Genomic DNA, 21699 nt, shown 5'->3' on the forward strand with positions numbered 1-21699 from the left:
AAAAAGAGAAAGTGTGTGTGTGAAAGAGAGAGAAAAGGCTTTGGGAAGAAAGGAAACCACATAACCGAGGAAAATGATAAATTCTCGTCTGTTGTGGCGATACCCTATCTGTTCCCTTTCGACCGTCCCCTCGCACTATGAATAAATCGGACGTGCACGCATAGAAATTGGACCAATATATTTATCGTATATTTGAATTTTCATTCTATAGGGTAAAATGTGAAATTTAGTCGAAATTACTTTATTCGCCCATTCAGCAATTGCTATTTTATTTAGTCATGCAGAGAAAATTTATGTGCCTACCTTATTAACTCCAATGCCATGCTTGTTATGCTTTCAAATTGGGTACACCCCGCCATATAGATAGGTATTTAATGAATTTTTGGGTTAATGAAACATCTAGTTTGAAATAGCTTGATAAAATTTTAGATATCGAAGGACAGAAAATTTCTCTTTTTAACTTCAGTAAAGGTACAACATATACAAAAGGAACCTTACGTTTTAAAACGCAAACTGAGCAATTGAGTAAACAGAGCAATTCCCAGTGAAGCGTAACTTTAATTAAGCTTTGAAAATATCATTAATATGTTTGTAAGTGAGTGTGGCTCAGTGGTCTAGCGGTATGATTTTCGCTTAGGGTGCGAGAGGTCCCGGGTTCAACTCCCGGCTGAGCCCCAAAGAATGGTCATCTATTTTATTGCACCAAACCATTGAAACTATGCGCCAGATAACTCAATTTAACTTATCACAATAATATTAATTTCAATATTTTTTTGAAGTATAAATTTCTAAACAAACTGAATGTACAGTATATATTTTGTTACAAGAAGCAAGAATTCACAAATAGACCGTGTCGAAAGTATATAATTTGTGGAATGTGAAACACTGAAAATCCCTTTTCCAAGCGTAATAAACATATAAATAGAAGTGAAAACTTCGTAGAGCTTGCAGAAGAGATTCCGTGGATGAGAAAGTCTTACACGTAAAGCTTTGTGATATTTATTAGAAAACTCATAAAGTTGTGGTCGTTTCCGCAAATTCCCAATGAAAGTGTGTTTCATGCGGAACGGTGGGAGGAAAAGTTCCTTCTTTGGCCTTCTCTCACTGTAAGAGACTAATTTGAGCCTATATATAAGAAAAGTTGAAAGGAGTCTATCGATATACAAGAAACGATAGTATTTAGTTCAAATACTTGCACAACACGCCCTGAATGGTTCAAAGGTTGGCAGAGGGCAAAGTTTGTTCACAGCTGTGGTGGGTGGGTATAATGTACACATATATAAGTGATTACAGTAGCTGTTGGCGGTTCATTGGTTATTAAGCAAAGTGAAGATCATCCAGAACATTGGCTCTCTCTCTCCGAGGTATCTTTTCCACTATGGTAGACACAAAGTCTTTGGGAATTTGATGTTTATCGCATTACAATTAATGCCTCAATGTGAGAATAATTGAAATTAGCCATAAATGGAGGTATATTAATTTTGATACTCCCTCATATTATATACAAATTTCAATGTCTGAGGAAGTGAACGTAATGGCTTCAATCACCACGACTCCTGCTGATTATGAGGAAGGGGGTTGTTTGTCAACACATTTTGTATGAAACAAATTGGGGCCAGGCACGCAAATACGGGCACTAATTAACGCTCTAATTGAATTTCTTATATAAGGTACGGTGCGAGGAATTGTGGGGGCTCTCTAATCTCACATTTCTACCACTCACCTGAGCGGAAAATTGATTAGGAAGGGTATGCAAATGAATTAAATCCAAAAGCTTCCTCCATTTCGATTTTCATCATTTTGCCCTTTGATGCCGAACAATGAATTTGAAATTAATTTATTTTTGAGATTTCCTGTGATTATGAAAATGAAAAGTTGTACGACAGGAGAAAGATTATATTCATATAAATCTGATATTAGTTGGGATTTTATGAATAGATAGAAAACTCATAAAGGATCAATGGGATGTTCCGAACTCGCAGGATCTGGGAGTAAAAAGAAACATTTCAAAGTTGCCAGTTTTTGCCAACACATTTCTTGAGCTCTAAAGTAAACCAGGAAATCAGTGTTCCTTATAATATGCATTAGATTAAATAAAAAAAAATTTTGCCTCTAAGCTGTAAGAATCTTATCCTTATCATAGGGAAACTTAATACAAATTCCATAATTTTATTGTACATTCAAAATTAAACTCCAAATAATTCTACCCTAAGTACCGACCATAATTCTTCTGCTGAAATCTCCTTATTAAATTTTTATTAAATCCAATAAAATAGAGTTTCTCCTAGCTTGTGAGGGTTGTTTGTTTTCCAGATTTTCCCTTGCCGCGTGTCTAATCTCTCTGTGTCGGATATTTTTCATAATTCCGATAAGAAGTGATGAATGTGTTCTTGCAAAGTAATAAACTTCCTTCCATTCTTATTGTTTTTCATCTCTGCCGCATACACTTTTGGCCTGGCCACAACCGAAAAGCACACTCCCTGAGCCTTTGTACATACACCCGGGATGCTTGGAGGCAGAAATAATAAATTTTCAGGATAGGTAGGCACACACAAGGCTCATGCCAAGGAGTAGGCAGAATGTTGAATGTATGCGGAAAAAAAAGCATAGAACTTTTGGTCCATAATTTCTGTTTGTTCTTCGCACAGTGTTTTCATACCTTCTGTGAAAATTATGATTCACCAGCGGAATAAATTCAGCTTAAAATGTGAACAAAAACAGCGAAAATTAAATTTTACTTAACTGTTTCCTAACAGATGTTTTTTCCAGCATGTCACTTGGAACTGTGGCCAATTTTTCAAAATATCTTTTTCTCCCATTTGCACAGTGTGGGGTGGGATTTTATTGATATACCAGAATGTATATACATACATTTTCCCTTATTAATTCATCATTCTCGCGCATGAAACATTAGCCGTCAGCACCCCGTCGGGAACTTTTTCCAAGCCCTCGAAAGCTTCATTTTATAATTGGGGATGAACCACCCCCGTAAATTGACTTCTGGGAAATTTTATGTTTTCTTTTTCTTAAACTGTTTATTGAAGAGAATTCCAATTAAATGTGAATTTACAATAATTTTATGTCCTTGAATTTTTTTCCTTTATATAGGATGTTCTATTTAAAAAAAACTCAATACATTAAATATGCAACATATGTTGGCAACAATTCATCACCCTGTTGATTTGTCTTGAAGAAAAAAAAGTGATAAATGGCATGTGAGAAAGAGTAGAAAAAGAAAAGCAAATTGTCAGAGTATCCTTTTATATAAAAATAAATAAAAAAAAATTCTTCAATTTTGCTAAACCAAAATATGATTCTCGGTGAGATGACAATCTCTGAAGGTATTTATTCTCTCAGGAATAAATCATTTTTCTCGGATTATTTTGTCAAGTATAGCACCGAAAGAAAAAGAAATGAAAACCCAACATGAACAAAGTCAAGAGGAAAAGAGAGACAATACTTAATTCTTCCTCCATTCACCATTCTTGTACATTTTCAGTATGCTGCTGCGATGAAAACCCCCCTCTCAACCGTTGTATGCCATTTCTTTCATCTCCTCCACTCTCTTTGATTACATTTTCATTGTATCCTTGTTCTCAAAAATGATTACGGGTTGGAAGTGAAGCCCCTGCGATGCAATTGTATTGTATTGTTCATGTGGTTGTTTTACTAAAGGTAAGACAATATACCCTCATGTTACCCAGAGTCCAGAAGAAAAGGCACACACAAAAAGACACTCCATTTTCTCACCCGCCCTTCGACTGTATTCTCGCAAGCGAAAAGCTCCCGCCCCCCTCCGCCCTAAAAGCTCGCATTCCCACATTTTTGCACGGAAACTGCAGAAAAAGGATACCAGGCCAAGCAACGTGTAACACAATACTGCATTAAGCTTTGATACAAAACGCTTTGTTGCACTTTGATCTGTCCAATTTTCACCACTCACTATTCGCACACAGAAGCGGGCAAAAGTAGTAAGTGTATACGGGGAAATTGTTTAAAAATTGTATAGTGTAGGCATTGAGACCGAAGGCCAAAAATATTATCCCGAGCCATGGTCTAATTACTGTATGTGTGTGAATGTACCTCTGTAGGAGAGGGCTGTGATAGTAGATAAGCATTGCCCTAGCGGTGCTTATCATGCGTTGGTCATTCTCTCGTGAGCCTTTATGCCGAGAGGACCAGTTACGCTGAAAGAGGGTTGGCTATCACAGTCACTCTCATGTATATAAAAAAAATTGACTACAAATTCAGAAGTGGGATACAACCAAATTGTATCCATAGAAGTGCGTGAAAAGTGAGCCCCCATAAGCCCAAGAAGTGCTGGAAGATTTTCTCAGCAAGTTAGTGTGATCAAGTGCCCATTTTCTTGGAGGCGTAACGGAAAAAATCACCGCTAAAAGGGGAATCTCCAAGTGAGCGTGGAAAGTGCAGGTGCCCCGTGTCACGTCGCAACACGTCCGGACACGCCATGACATGTGGGTGAGGAATGTGAGGATCATGGGGGCATGTTCAGAGGAATAAAAAGGATTCATGGGGCCCGACTGAGAGTGATCACGAGGCAAGATGGCGGCTATTACATTTCTGAGAAATGCGGAGCAATTTGGCCCTGAAAATGTCCCGTGCTAGGAAAAGAAAAATGCACGATGCGAGACCAGCGGATTTACTTATTTTTCCAGCCGTGAGCACCGATATGTGCCGAAAAATGTGCAGAGGAGACAGAAAAATCACGAAAGCGCACCATTTCGGTGGAATAAGTGCACATCATGTGCCTTAAAGGGTTGTTTGGCGCAAGAATGCTTGAGGAGATGCGATAAGATGTTAGAGAGCATCAGGTGAGGGCGAAAAAAAAAATCCGTGAAAAGCCGTCCAACGGGGAAAAGTAAAGCAGATAAATCCAAAACACCCTCAAGACCGCCACGGAAGCATCAGAGTGAGAGTCTGGAGGCTTCTGAGAGGGAACAAGATGATCTGTGGATGATGGGGAGACGGAAAAGTGTATCAAGCTACAATTAGGTAGACGTTGCTCCCGTTGTGGGTCCAAGGAAGTATCTCGTGCGTAACGTTGGCATCAAAATGTTACGAGTGATCCTGTTGCTTGTGGATCATGGTGCATGATACTGAAACAGGTGAAAATAATGCAAAATGGAGTGCTGTGAAGGTACATAGACGTGATTAGTGGATTGGCATTATAGAGCCAGAGTTTGTGATGGGGTCGGCTGGAAGGAATAATGTTGGCGCGTTGTTCAGAAATTTGGAAGAGAGGAGATGAGATCAGCGCAGCCCAACTTCACTAAACGGCAGGGAGATCAACCGTAGTAACATCGAGAGTGCATCAATGTTCCATTGAGTGCCGGAAAACGTCAGTAAGTGAACCAGAGAACATCATGGCGAGAGTACCAGAGTTAGAAAGATGATCAGTGAAGAAAAGGCTCTTCCTTCCCGAAGCAGCGTGGAGGTCGTGGTACGTCAACTGGTGAAGCATGTCACTGACAGGCAGACGGATCACCAGGAAGATGGTGTGAGACAACAAGTAAAAATTTGGTGAAGTATACGGCTCAAGTGAGCCTATTTTATTACCTAAATTATTTAGTGTGCCATTTATGGTGTGTGATTGGGGGCCCCAATTGAATGTGTGTGTGTATCACGTGTGATTGATCTTGTAGGAAGGATTTTGCAGATTGTCTGCGGGAAAATCCATATCATAAAATACAAGATTAGTAAAATTGGGTGGCAAGTTTTATTTGCAGGTGACGGGCGTTCCAGATTCTTCAGGTGGCTCATGAGCAGCCTTGTTGTATGTCTAATGAGGCGGAGCAGCTGAAAATTGCTGCAAGAAAATCAACGGGGTTCCCTACAGAGCCACCAGAATGAGGAACGACGACAGATGCAAAAATAAGTAAGGTTCATCAAAATAAAGGTATGTGACTTAATTATTTAAGGGGAAAATATTGTAGAAAGCCAAGAAGAAAAATTTTGGCGAATTAAATTTAGTATGAGTTACCAAACCTTTATTATAATGTCGGGTATATCTTAATCATGGTCATGATTGGTGATGGACTTATTGGTCAGAACATTGGTCAGAGATCCAATGTGAACTACTAGTGTGGACCCTAGTAAATGATCAGATTGACCATGAAGTGTTATTTGAGTCGATAAATAATCACCAACCCCATAAAGCATCTTGAGTACAAAACTTAAGGTGGGGGAAGTTTAAGGTGATTAGGCATGAACTCTTATGAGGTATCGGTTTCACGAAAGTGCGGGATACACGTCAATAGTCCACTTTATTAGACGATACAATGTACTCGCAAATGAGTATATTAGAGATCTTTATTATATAGATGTATTATTTAAGTCACGGTGTTAGAGATAGCAAATTGTGAAACTCCCAATCTGAGAAGAGAATAGAACGGAGTTCATGCAAGCCACCCAAGAGATGTCAGATATCCAATAAGAATTCATGAAGAGCACGGTAGATAGTCTCAAACGTTAACTGAGACAGAAAAGTAAACGAGAAGTTAATAGGCACAGATGAAAAGTGCGGGATGACTCACACTCATCCGAGGAAGATGTTGCAAGGACGGTCAACTTCGTGTCTCACAAGTGTCTGAATACACCACCAGATGCCACTCAGAGAGAAGGAAAACGGATTCCAACTCCACAGTAGCAGCTGTTCCAGAGGGGAGAATGCAGAATACAAGCGGAACATCCGAGAGATTCAGCGGTTGGCGCTGTGACACCCTGTGAGGCTTGTGATCCCGTGGTTAGGTCCCGGAATGTATTGATGTGCTCTTTGCGACGGTTCCGGACTTCGGGAGAGTCCTCGAGTGTGATAAACAGGAGACTGCAGATGTTTATCAGTTAGAAGATCTACTGAGTATGACTGCGATAACGTTATGCAGCACTATGCGACAAAAGTAACTCCCTCCTTAAGATCCTCATGTTGTGTAGTGATGTGTACAGAAAGTTAAAGGCGCGGAAATCCCGAGACCCCGGCAATAGCGACTTAAGCTCTTCAATCTCCAAGGAAAGGATCGTTGGCTGCGGGTGGAATGACATTCGGAGGACTGCTAGTGTCACCATAGAGAGCTCCTCCGCGGTTCCAGCGTCACAATGACGGAAATTGGGTCGCAATATTAGTGTTGTTTGGCGGTTGCTGGGAATTGCTCAACGTGCCGCGGAGGCGGTAGTGATGCCAAACTGGATGTTGCGTGTATCACGCCCAGGATGAAAAAACGGTGCATAAATTCTGATCACAAATCATCCGCTAAATGGTCAGGTACTTCGACGGGTGGAGTTGTGCGCATTCTTCCGTTGGGAGATGAAAATAATAAAGGCGAATATAACGCAGCTTCAAGGTGAAGTGGAGCACTAGCATCTCATCCGGAAGAACATGGAGAAGGATTATACGTCCAAGATTGATGGGCTTAAGGATCAAGTAGGGTATTTTTGAGAGCGAATACCATGAAGTTGAGAAGCACTTGGCGGATTTGCGGAAGAGGGAGGCAATTTCCAAGGAAGGTCCCGTGTAGTGCAGAAATGAGAACAAGTACGAGAGAATAAAGCACGAGGAGATTATTCATTTGCTACAAAGCAAGTTGGAAACGGTGGAGGAGAACTTCCAGACAGCGAGTAGTGACTACAATAATGATGTGAGTGATCTACAACGACAATTGAGAGAGGTTGTGCAGTGAATGACGGGAGTGGAGGAGGAGAATACCCGGCTATTTGCCCTCAATGAGACACTACAGCAGAAATCGAAGAGTGAAAGAGGAACTTGAAGCGTCTGAAGGGAATTTTAATTCGAGATTTCTGGCTACGGGGAATGGAAAGAGGTATCCACATCAGCGATGGCACGACTTTCAAAGCAAGTGGATCTTGAGAATGAAGTTGAGCACCTCAAGACACAGGGGAAGAGTCTAAAGGTACAGAATCACGATTTGCGTACACAGAATGAATCATTGCTGAAGATTAATGCGGAGCTTCAAAATTCCGTGTGAATCGTCAGAGAATTAGTCAGCGTTGCAGAAGAGAATGCTCCTGTTGACCAAGGAGCGTGACTACTATAAGCAATTGATTGAGAACTATGAGAAGGATTTAAGTATTTCCGGGCCCTAGGGAGCTGTGGGTGCAACACCGGAGAATCAGCTGAGATTGCGTGTGAATTAATGCTCGTGAATTAAACAGGCATTCTGTGTGGAAGAGTTGTTACAACGGGAGCCAAAGGGACTCTTGAATATCAGTCAGAAACTTAACCACCTCAAACGAAGAGGGCAGAGGGCAAGAATGGCAAATCGAATGGCCGCATGAGTTCCTTGACATTAGAGATAAAGAGAATGTCAGTTTCCTCCAGGAAGACATGTAGTGACAAATACTACGACTGGGATCAGATGAGGCTCGATAAGTTTTATTGCCGCTCTGGGAGAGAAATGAGTAGCTGACGATTAAGGAGAAATTCAAGACATCTCTGGTAGATACCCAAATGGGCAAGGAGGAAGACGGTCCATACTAGAAAAGTTTAATCTAGTAGATTTGGTCTTCAAGCACTCGTGGGGAAAACTGCCGGCTAATCGGAGCCAAGAGAATGGAAATTAGATAGCACGTTTTGCTAACCGGCTGAAAGATAAAGTGCACTCCTGTGGTGAAGGACAGAAAACGTAGCATTCGTAGACCTCATGCTTTGTACAGTAATTAATTGTCGGAAAGTACAGGAGAGTCATCAATGAATCCGAAAAGTTAGGATGACTCCGAGATAATGAGGGATAATCTGAAAGATTCTGCTACGGTCATCAATTTCGTCATGATTGGCACAAAGTAATACAGTGCTGATGGTAAAAGGAGATAATGACGATGGTGACGACTGAAGTTGGGAATATGGAATACAGAGCATGAGAAGTTGGCCAATGCGTTAGTGAGGACCCTAATGCAACTCGCTAGTGTGGACCCTAGCGAATGATGGCCAAAGCATTGGTGATAGTCCAATGCAATCTGCTAGTGTGGACCCTAGTGGATGAGGGATATTGGCTAAGACATTAGTGTGGACCCTAATGTGATCTACTAGTGTGGACCCTAGTGGATATGGCCAAGGCATTTGCAGGAGTCCAATGCGATCTATTAGTGTGGACCCTAGTAGACGAAGTGGTCAGCATTAGCCACAAGAGAAACTAATGCAATCTTTTGGTAGACGCTCGTAGATAACGTGAGTGACTAATACATTAGTGTGGACCCTAATGTAAACTCCTAGGGTGGACTCTAGTTGATGGAAAATGAGGAAAGCATTAGTTTGGAACTAGTGCGATCTGCTAGTGAGGACCCTAGTAGAAGTTAGTTAGTTAAGGCATTAGTGAAGACCCTAATGCCAACATTTGAACTGCCATACATGCCACCCTAGACTCATGACGTTGCCAAGGGACGGCAACAATGTCAGGGCTGGCCGAATTGTAGGCATTGAGACCGAAGGCCAAAAATATTATCCCGAGCCATGGTCTAATTACTGTATGTGTGTGAATGTACCTCTGTAGGAGAGGGCTGTGATAGTAGATAAGCATTGCCCTAGCGGTGCTTATCATGCGTTGGTCATTCTCTCGTGAGCCTTTATGCCGAGAGGACCAGTTACGCTGAAAGAGGGTTGGCTATCACAGTCACTCTCATGTATATAAAAAAAATTGACTACAATAGGAAATGCAATAATGTGGCTAAAGCACGAATTTCCAGAATTCCTTGGAGTTTTCACCCAAAAGAACATAAATTCTTCTCACACTTTCTTTTTTTTTTCTTAAGTTAAAAGAAGATTGCGTTGTTAGCTTACATTTGGCTTTTATTTCTATTTCTATTGCTGTCTAAATTATTAGATTTGTATTTTCAACTTTAAAAAATTACTATAAACTATATATAGTACCCAGGTGACTCACGTAAAAATGTAATAAAACGCGTAAGCTGAAAATGTAATACGCGAAGAAATTTTTTGTTCCTTTTCCATATATGTATGTATGTAGAAAAGTTTACGCTTACTTTGTCTTACTACTAACGACTTACTCTTAATATTCATTTAGATTCAGGAAGATTCTTTTTCAACATAGAACCCAATTTTATTCTACTGCTTATGTTTTGATATAAGATTTCTAATTATTATATTTACATGAAGATACACCGCAAGTTTCTAATAACAATCATAGACCGAAGAATGTTAAATTGATACAGGAAAAAATAAAAAGAAAGATTTAAAACAGTCTATATTATAAACCAACGAAATTAGAAATAATGTAATAACAAAAAAATCTCTTAAAAAATTCTTTTCCACATTGCTTCTCCATAGTGCTGTAGTATTATGTAAATTACCAAAATTTATCCCTAATAAAAGTTTGAAGCTTTATAGCGTGATAATAAGCTCCCAAATTCTCCATTCCGGAAATGAAGTGACAAACTTCATACACGGTAATTTCCTCAACTTTATTCTACTTATATACATTGAACAAGCTGTGCAATAATGAAACAATCAAAACTTGTGAAAAGTAATGCAAGTATATTTATATCTTAGAATAGAGTGGGGGAATTATATCTGTTTAACTAATTTTTTTCATTTATTCCCGCCTAGAGAAAAAATTTAAACATCCTGCAAAAAAGGGCTGCTTTTCAATATGATTTATATGTGAATTCTAATGATGAAAAGTCTCCTTGTATTTAATTTTATTTCTCAAGATACACAAATAAAAACACAATTGAATAAACATTTCATTGAAAAGCCAATGCGAAAATCTTTTAGCATAAAACAAAAATCTTTCATTTTATTCCACTCTCACCGCAAGATCAATATCAAAATTCGAAAAAGTTATTCAAGTCCGCAAGCTCTTTTGGGCAGAATTTTCTTTTCACATCATTAAAATTCATTCGTCTTTTGAAGTCGAGAAAATTATATTGGGCCTCCGACCCTATTCATTTTGCTTTTCATTTCATCATTGGTTAAATTTATTGTTTAACCGATACAACAAGGGAAAACTCGGAAAAGATTTGCTCAAAGAGACAAAAGTCATGCCTACACCTAATTTTGTTGTTTTATGCAACCCATTCGAATACCTTTTATATTGGATTTTTACAGATTATCTTATCTTTTTCGAGTTTTTATAAAACCAAAGGTTTATTGAGCTACTTGTCTGGATAAAGATTTCCATATTTTTCTTGACTAGGTTATAATTTTCAATGACGTCATGGAAGCCTCAAAATGAATAAACTTCTAAAGAAAAAAAACTATTTGCATCATTCAATTGATCTAGAAAGGTAGAGAAGCAAATATATTATGTCTCAATTTATATTTTGTATCACGTATTTGGAAAATTTGCATAAATATTGCGAATATTTTGCGTTATTGGTGAAATATTTTATATATTCTCAATTTTGCCCTCTTATGCCCTTATTTGAGGGAGTTCCATTTTCCTTTCAATGTGAAACTTCTTTAAAATTTAATTTCGGATGATTTAGAGGAGGAAGAAACTTCAGAGCAAATAAACCATATTAGATACGAGCGAATCTATTATAATCTAAAGGAACATATTTTGGTGTACACTTATCAATCAAATGAGTTATCAAATAATGAGAATCCATGCTTAATGTGACATATTATTTTATCGCAAGATGTTGGATATTTGGAGCTTCTAGAGAGTGTCCATTTGCTAATGCACTAAATCCCACTATATAGGCGACGGTGTTACGTAATAAGTCATTTGATTATAATCGAGTATTGATCAAGTTGCGGTGGATTTTGAATTCATGTTTGTTAATAATGCTATGTATATAGCATACATATGTACATCCGGCGATACAAGTAACCTCCGTATAGAGGACCTATATGACATTTTGATGATGACAAAACGTGACTTATTTGCGTAACGAGATCTTCAGCACATTTATTATCTGCCTTCTCTATAAAGCTTTCGAAACACACAGCACATTAGTTGCTCGCTCCCATATGATTCGGCATCCCCCTCTTATATGGATGTTGTGAGTGATATGATGTTATATCGACTAATACGATAGCATGACACACTGTGATGGACTAATTCAATTCTATCATGTTTTAATGATAAATGGGAATGGTATGATTAGCTCATCATACTGATTTAATTTTGGAAATAATGCCACACACCCCCAAAGTGTCTTTGATTAATACTTCAATGGAAATTCTCTATAGTCAATGGGTTATTTGCTACTGTTCAGTTTTTGAATATGTTTATATAGTTTCAAAATTGATATTGTAGGTTTGAATTGAATTGAAAAGCGTGATTTCTAGGGCTTTTTCAGTCAACCGAACTCTAATAAATTATGAACACCAATGATGTAGCCAGGAAGTTTAGGCAGTTAAGATTTTTTTTTTTAAATACCATGAGGAATTCTTTTCTGGTTAAGGTACATATATTCAATAGTTACGTTAAAGCAATGGTTAGAATATAAAAAAGAATATCAATATGGTAATTTAATTTAAAAAAAATCTTTGATCCAATTTTCTTACAACATCCTTAATTTATAATCATGCAACAACTCAATTTAAATTCAACTTCCCAGCAAATCATCGAGATAAATATTTAGTGCAATAATTCGGTGTGGGAAATTCAAATGGAGCTTTGCCCATATGCTAGTGAATATAGAATCGATGTATGCGAATAGAACCGGATGGAGGGAAAGGAATTAATACTCAAAATTAGTCACTACACAATAATGAAATGGTAATTGGACTTGGTGGATTTGGCTTTTGTGTATATGTGCGGGACATGAGAATGTTGAATATTATATTATGTCTCAATGTGGAGCAATAAATAGCATGAAGACGATTAGCCGGCAATTTGCATTCAATTAGGGATGCAACACTTCTATTGGGATTAGTAATACAACATGGCTTCAGTTCCCAGTCTTAACAAACTGTAGCTAAATCCTATACCCTGTTGAGAATCATATGCTACTACATATAATGATGTTTGCCATCTCTCCTCTCCCCTCCTAAGCTGAGGGATTCCACCTCCGCACCCTGGGGGCGTCTTAAATGCGAAACATCCCTCCCTAAATATCATATGCACATCGCATGATTCAATTTATTTCGCACTGTCAACCCACCATGTCACTCCAAAAGCTTAACTTTAACTATTCGATTAAGTGTAAAAGCTCCAGAACACCCCCATTGGAGTCCCAAACCACCCTGTGACACCCCCTAACTGCCACTTGTTCCTCTTCGGTAGGCGTTGGAAGCGACAACGAGGTTTAACTAGTTTAACCCAATTTTATCCGATACAGGAATGCTTTTTGCCCTCATGATGCTTTATATATAGAATGGGTCAATTGAAGTGTGTACATAAAATAGCCATAAACTTGACGTCGTATGCTCATCTCGGTTTATGTAAAGAACCACTAGGATGAAGTGGCTTAACTCAGTTTCTATATAGAATAACTTCTCTTTGTTTGTGTTCAAATATTTTGCAAGGTTTTAAAGAAGATAGTCTTAGAAAAATTCATTAAAAAAACAATAGTAATTGAAGAATCAAAAATATAAGTCATTTCCTATTATAGTTGTGTAAGTTAAGTATATTATTTCAAAGGGAATACAAGAATTTCTTCTTACTAAAAAGTATTCTAAACTTGTCATCTTTAAATTTATTTTACCTGTTTCTTACATTTCATTTGAAGAAGAAATCTTTTAAAAGAATATTCCACATGTTCAAATGCTAATACCAGAGAACTACTATAATATATTCTTAATTCAACGGCAATATAACCAATCAAATTAAAATATAAAGTCTTCCAAGAAATTTAATTAAATACTTCCTTCCAATCATTTATTTTTCTGCATAAGCTTTCTATTCTATATAGCAGCTAATTTCTTTTACAATTTGTACTAATTTTCTTTCATTAAAAAAAGACTTTTGTCGTTCATTTGCAATTCACTCATTTTAATTATGCGCAACATAACTCACCTTCACCGTACATAATACACATTTATCCGGTCATTATAAAATAAATGGCTCTCAGTTCAAGTGACGCTTCCTGCAATATAGCGACTCCTCACTCACGCATCGAATAAACATGGTTGGTAAGCGTCTAACGTACACCCACAGAGCGTCACAGAAGGCACATAAAACGGAAGAATCTCATGGGATTATGTTTTTATGGAATAAGATGGAGTAAAAATGTCATAAAAAAGACGAAAAGGTGCTCACTGGCATGCTTTTAGGAAAATAAGCTCAAGCCTACAGAAAGTCCAAAGTGCCAATGGTGTTATGCTGTTCACCCCGCTTCCTCACCCCCCCCCCCCCCGCCTACTCAAACACTGAACACCTTTTCCATGTGAAATGAAATAAGAACTCGCATCCATGATTCCCCAAAAAACACGGTGCCACCACCCAATGGAAAATTTCACGTGCACCCTCGTGTGGTGAATAAAAAAGCATATTGTTGGATTATACACCACTCATCAAAATTTAAATAACCCCAGCAATTTCACCTCTCACGCTATGGCACCAGAGATAAAGGAGGAGAAAAAAAGGAGACGCTCCAATTCACAATTTGAAATATTAAATTTTTTTTATCACAAATTATACGTCTATGTGAATGAGAATTTCTGCACGTGTGGGCAAAACTTTGAGAATACCTCTGCTTCTCCCTTGCTGTGGATTAAACGGATGGGGGTTGGGCGCCCATAGGTCGTAAGTCAAAAGCCAATTGACCTAGAATATCTCCTTCATATTTCAGAAAATTAACACTTTCGCCAAACTTGCATTTCGGCCCAGTGACCAAGCAACATGCAAAATTTTGCATAAACAGACAAACTTTCCTTCTCAAGGGTTGCAAGAGAGTTCAGAAGGAATCAAAGTTCACACATAGAGAATAGTGATATCCCTCTGTGTGAAAACTCCTGGAAAAGGTGAAAAAGTGACTTGGATATGAAGTACATAAATTCAAAGAAGAAATGGAAATTTTGTGGAGCGCAGCAGTTGGAAAGGTATGAAAAATTAAATTATGTATTAATTAATTTCTTCACCTTAGGGTGTCTTAGTAAAGGTTCTTATACCAATTACATTTCATTAAACTTTAATATTTTTAAAGTACAAAATTGTAAAGGGACCTGACAAATGAATTTTAAAACAACTAACTCATTGGTTCTCTCAATCACAATATCACTCTCTAAGTAAGGTCTAATAAAATCTAATTCTTACGAATTGAACTCACTGTACTATGAGGTAAACCGGGTAAACCAGGTGTGATGGAAAACCACGAGGGAAATAGACCAATCAGTGTCTGTCAGATGTCAAAAAGCACCCCAAGTTTGAATGAATCTCACCCTCCACCACCCCCTTATAGAATTTGTTGGTTGGGAAATTAACTGTGGCACCATGAACTATAAAATCATTAAATTTCACCTCTCGCGCACTTCATAACGATGCCCCATGCCGTAATATCATTTTGATGTGAAAGCACCGCAAACCTAATATGATGCACGACACAAAAATTAATAAAATTATGGTAAAGAGCTTTCACACGCCCATCTCTGGCAAACGCGAAAAACCTCTCTTTGCAAAAAAGCTCATATACATAGGAGTGAATACATTATAGGTATATGTTGGGAGGGTGTCTCTATATTCAATATAAGCCATGCATATATTTTCTCTTTCAACCCCAAAAATTTTACCATAACTATCTCTCCAGGCTTTTTTTCTCCCATACATCGTCACAGCCTTTCAGCACTCCTTAATCGATCTTTTTTCTCATCGCATATGTCAAAACACTTTCGCCAAGACCCTTTCACACTTTTATCGTTGCCTGGTGAAACAGATACAAAGGAAGTGCTTTTTTACGCCCTCAAGGAGCTCCGTCAAAGGCATGAATGGTGGGGAAGAAACATATATTTTTAATTTTATAAATGATGAAAAGATGGGACTTTTCGTTCTCAAGTAAAAAGTGACTCAGCTTTGGAATATCTGTAATATGCAAAATTTCCCAGGAACTTTTTAACCTTACAGAAGCCAAGGCTGTGAAAATAATTTGAAACATCAATTGGGGTTAAATAGGGACTTATATACTTTTAGAGAAAACTCCTCATTCAAGGAAATGAATGAATAATGATAAAAAGAACGAATATTTCCAGAAAGATTTAATTTAAAAAAAAAACATAAAAGTTGTGACGTCATTACTTATATTTTTAGAGAATTTTAGTCGCCTCATGCCAGTTAATCTAGTAGAAAATAAAAGTACAATATTTTTACACCTTTGAGCCCTTATAGACTCCTCTAAGCTTCTTAAGAGTTAATGAAAGACACCACTAGATAAAAATATTTGAATAAAGCAGAAGGTAATTGGAAGGTTCTATGTGGAAAAATTTTTAAAACTATTAATGTGAAAATTATTGTCTCTCAATCTTGCTGATTATTGAGAAAACTAATTCATCACAATTAGATCATAATGCTTCAGTATCAAAGAAGTTAACTGACTAATGAATTTAAATTTAAAGTTAAAACTTTTTGTTAAAATATTCCCTACTTTATTAACCTTTTTGTGTCTGGCTGGATAGAGAAGAGTAGAACAAAATAGTACGAGCAACATTTGAAATAAATTTATACTTTAAAATTGATGGTTGCTCCCACAATTTCTCTGTGATTTAACTTTTATTTCTCGTGTCAAATATTCATTCACCGCAGAGGTGGAAATTTCTTTAGTTATATAGTGAAGGTGTGGATTAAAATTGGAATTAGAATCACGCGAGATGAAGCTTTTGTAAGAGAGCACACCAGCACAGAATCATCTATGGGAAAACTGATGATTAACCCCTCCAGTGTGTTACCCAACCACTGAAAGTTTTATTCAGCTCTATACATCATCTGGGAGTCATCAGTTTGTTCGCAGCATCCCATAAAATTCACGAAATGCACAGTTAAGCCCCCCTCAGATCTACCCACCTCCAAATGCTCCTTGTGTGTGGCACAAGGATACGCGGTCTCTTCTCCATACACCTGGGGGATCCCGCCTAATAACTATTTAATGAGAACAGGAGAGCTTAAAGGATTTATTGGTTATAAAAAGGATGCGAAGTGGCGCTCAAGCTAGGATATCCTCTGGCGTATTCTCGTTTCGCATCTCTCCATGCTATGTTCAACCCCGGAAACTGAAACATTTACACTTTGTGCAAATTACTCACAACACATTCAAAAGAAAGGTGGATATACTTTATATCTTTGCTGGGGAGTTTATCCCTGGGACAAGTGCCTGCGACGGATTCTTTTAATTTGTGCTCTACCTCCTTTGGGTGTATGAAGAAAATTATTTGTGGTATAAAAAGTTTAGCATTCCTTTTCCACCTGCACCTTTATGCATAATACACCACACGAAAAAAAATGTAATTATCCCTAAAATAAAAATATGTGACAAAAAAAAGTTCTTCCGAATTATTTAATTCCGGAAGTATTTTCCGGCGTAGGGGAGACCGGGGTTAAAAAAGTCACTTAGGGGTTTAGAAAAAGCTCAAAATATCATATTTCCCGAAAAGATAAAGCGAAATGTATAGCTCATTTCTTTAGCTTTACTGCCCTACAATTCTTTCTCAGATCATTTTGTTCTATCTAGCAAGGAAATATGATATTTTGAGCTTTTTCCAAACCCTTAAGTGACTTTATTAGCCCCGCCCTCCCCTAACGATATTAAGGATTCACAATTTTATTTCAATATGATAAATAATAAAAAAGCCTCCCAGTGAATTTTGTAGCAAAAATCCATTAAATTTGTTAAAATATTTATACTTAAAGAAGAAACATTTTTTAAATATTGGGGCTAATTCTGGCAAAAATATTTTCTTTTCTTTTCTTACAATTCGGGAGTTATAAGGTTTTTTGGCATTCTCACAAAAAAAACTTATAAATTTGTAAGATCTAAAAAGTTTCACAGTTCAACTTTTAGAGAAACATTTTTGCTATAATAGAAAAGAAAAGGTTTTGGTATTCCGGCCGAATTTTTTCTTATAACTTGTAAGAAAATCTTACAAAATCATATGTTTTATAAGGACCTGCCGAGGTGCTTTTTCAATCTTTTTGTGATTTTTGTGACCGCTAAAGCATGATTCATCGTCATGATAGGCAGCAATTGACTACTTTGACGGATATTTTACATGAATCTGAGTGTTTGGAATTGTTTTAGGTTGTTTTTTTTTAACAAAAACTTTTGTGAAATATGTGAAAAATTCTAACCATTTTTTTGGGAATTATGCCAACGAATGTCAATACTTTCCAGAGACTTGGACTTAAGGAAGATGATTAGATGCATTCACACAGGCTGCATTGAAAGATATTTCTGTAGTGTAGATTAAAAAGCAAAAAGTTAGAGTACGAAAAAACGTTTTATTTAAGAATTATTCTGTTAGATTCGCGATTACATCTCTTTATGGCCACTCTGTATAGCTGGTCCCAACAATTTCTATTCTTTCACAAATGCTTCCAGCATCGACGGATGGGATTCTGCTTATTGAATAAACATTTCATGCTGCCTGGGAGCTGTCCGGGTATCTCTTCCGGAATCCGTGGATGCCAAAGATGTCCAAAAGTTCTGGATAATTTTTTTCCCATCACAATCTAGATAAAAAAAAAACTATCATATAAAATGCAAAAATACTTTAAAAGGGTTAAATTTTTACCAAAAATCCCGAATAATCCATTTAGTGTTTTGTTGATAAATTCACTTAACTTTAACCTCATTTTATTTGTTTACATTAACTTTTTTCACTTCGTTTATTTTCGGTTTCACTTCGTTTCTCAACGTAAACAGCGACATCTGTTTTCGACTTCTAGTTTCGGAGGTCTGTTACTATAAAATAATGAAAAGAAATTTTTGCTGGAACAGCAAACCTTACAAAATCCCTTGTAAGACGAAATAAATAGAAAATAAACGTCCCTTTTCAATAAATTTCCTGTAATAAAGTTCGATCCGAATTAATTTTATTTATTTTCTCAATGTCAAACGTCACAAATAGCGACATCTAGTTACGTTTTGCTGTTTTGAGGGGAATGTTCTAAAAAGGTGCTATAAAAGATTTTTTTGCTGGAATACCAAGTCTTACAAAATCCCTTGTAAGATGAAATAGATAGAAAAGAAAATATTTTTGTGAGAATAAGCTCCATTGTCTCATAAAATATTTTAGAGATTAAACTGTTTTAAAAAGTGTTTCTAGAGTAAAATTAAATTTTTTTAATTATATTTTGTATCCTAAGGACATGCTGTAGCATAACTTTTTAACGTCGTTTTTCGTGACTTACGGGGAAATTATTTTTTAGATGAAATATAAAAAAAAGAAATGTTTAGATCTTTTATATCTACGTTTATTCAGCCTTACTTCCGGTTTGTTTTTTCAAGCCGATCACATATCATCGCATAAAAAACAATTATTTTTCAAAATTTTTGTGCTTACGTTTATCACTAATCTTTTTGCGTAAAAAAACTATTTCATTATTAATATAAAAAATTTAAGTTAAATTTTAAATTATTCAGAAACTGTCTGAAAAGTTTGCAAAAATTTTTGTTTTAATTTTATTCATTATTTTTATTTATTGGAATCGAATCAAATATTAATTTCAAACTCTTCGAAATTTGGTTTTAAATTAATTATTAATTTTGTTCAATTAAATAATTAATAAGGACGCGTCTTGAATTTCGGAGAACAAATTTTATCAGACAATATTGAAGAAACCTTTGGCTCGATATTTTCCTTCTTGTCTTTAAAGTCGATACTTACTTTAATTAATTAAAATTGCCTAAATAGAAATTGAGAGGTTTTATTAATTTTTAATGCGGTAGCTTTATAGTTAAACAATACATTATAATAATTAAATATTATTCACCTTATTTTAAATTCTTTATTGATTTTACTTATTTTTATCGTTATTATCGAATTTCAAATATAATTTAAATTAAATTTAAAAAAATGCCGCATCTAGTATTATTCCTCCAACTGTAGAGAGGCGTACAGATGGAGTCGGATAAGTAATAACAGTTTGAATTTCTTTCACGCTGTTTAACTTTTCATTGAACTGAAAATCTTATGAGTTTTCACAAAAGATTCAAACACCATCCCTCTGTGGGGAAGTTGTCTATTTCGCGGTGTGCCTTCTCCGCAGCGCGCCTTCCAATGGAGGCGCACATAAGGAATTTCTCTCAACGTAAATAATTTAATATGCTGGCATTGTAGCGCAAAAGGGAGGACCCCTTCCAAACATTCTATGGCGAAAGCTCAGCGAGAGAGCTGGAATTACATTTCTGATAATATTCTAAAATCGCTGTAATTAAAGTAATAAGCTTAAATTTTAATTATCTTGCAAATTTGCTTATGCGATTTTCAGCTTCACTCCCTCTTTGTTATATATATTTGCAATTGCTGGAAAAAAGAGGGAATGGGGATTTTTTTTCAAAAAAAAAAACACATAAACCCCTGTTGATTATATGCAAACATCATTCCAGGCTGTGTGATGAAAAAAATCTCCTGAAACATTGATAAAGTGACTGACCTGCCTCACATGGCGTAGGAATCCATCAAAATCTCCAATTAAGTATGTTCAATTAGTAAATTTGTCAATTTTATTTTTTTGCTAATTGTCCGGGACTATGTTTAATTTATTTCGTGCACCAACCAACACCCCTCGAATATCTCAATTACATTAATTGATTGTGTCAATCACACTGCGTTTGCACGAATATTTATTTAACTCTTCATGCACCAACTCTCATATGTCTGATTAAACCATTTAGCAGAAAGCTCACCGTGCTTTGTTCGTAACACGCGGATTTTCCGATGAACTCGCGCGCGCGACGGTCTGCAGATATAAAACCACCTCCGGCGTGACCCAAAGATCAACTGGAAAGCTCCCTTGGTGCTTTTTAACTCATACAAGAGCATCTCTCTCGCTCTCTTGCAAATTTCCCAACTCCGCAGAAGAGAGCGTGGAAAGCTCACGCCTGAAAAGCTTTACTCTCCCTTATCAGCCATGTGGAACTGAGCAGAAGCGAAAAAGCATCTTCCACACGAAACTCTCACCACTCTCTCGTACCCAAAAGAAAGCTCTCTATTTCCCACGTATGCCATTGTGCTGCTGGGAAACGCATTGAAGGAGTGAAATATATACAATTTTGCGTGTATACAGATACATAATTCAAGAGAAGATAGGGTGAGCTTGGGAGAAAGCAATTGGATATTTTTTTTCTCACAACAGATATAAACGTGAGAGTGTGAGGAATCACACCCGAGGCGAATGGTCAACTTTAAAGAGGAGACTTTGGCTGACCAAATGGTATACGTTCATACTTTGTGTAATTCTTTTTCAATGTACCTCTTCTTAGTTTTTTATGCTCCTTTTGTTTTTCCTCGTCCACTGATTCTTATCAACTGATGGACTCGGTTTTCCGCCTCCAGCCCAGTACCCCATACTTCCTGTCTCGGATATAAGGAAAAAGCAACAACACGGCGAAAACACATAACTCACCGTGGATTCTCGTTCTCTTCTCTAAAACTGATGCGAATGGGTATTCAGCAGAAATCGAGGAGTGGCTCGTCTTCCACCTCCATCCACCATCACCCATAAAACCTGACTCACTTGATTTTTCACCATTAAGGTAATTTAATTTCGTTTAAGATTATTTTTGTCGCTAAGAATTTTATTTCTTTCAGGATTTAGTATAATACAGCTTAGT

The 21699-nt window shown here is 36.9% G+C and overlaps 1 protein-coding gene and 1 non-coding gene across 2 annotated transcripts in view; one reads left to right on the forward strand and one right to left on the reverse strand.

Annotated features, from left to right (window-relative positions):
- Window positions 1–20839, reverse strand: part of LOC129789527 (teneurin-a) — a 383778-nt gene extending 362939 nt beyond the window's left edge. The window contains exon 1 of the mRNA XM_055826353.1: window positions 20520–20839. The gene's annotated coding sequence lies outside the window, so the exon portion shown is untranslated. The remainder of the gene's footprint in view (window positions 1–20519) is intronic.
- On the forward strand, window positions 604–675 carry Trnap-agg (transfer RNA proline (anticodon AGG)). The gene has a single exon. It is a non-coding gene; the product is annotated as a tRNA-Pro (tRNA).
- Window positions 20840–21699: the final 860 nt, after the last annotated feature.

Source organism: Lutzomyia longipalpis, chromosome 2, assembly GCF_024334085.1.
Source record: "Lutzomyia longipalpis isolate SR_M1_2022 chromosome 2, ASM2433408v1".
NCBI classification, from domain to species: domain Eukaryota; kingdom Metazoa; phylum Arthropoda; class Insecta; order Diptera; family Psychodidae; genus Lutzomyia; species Lutzomyia longipalpis.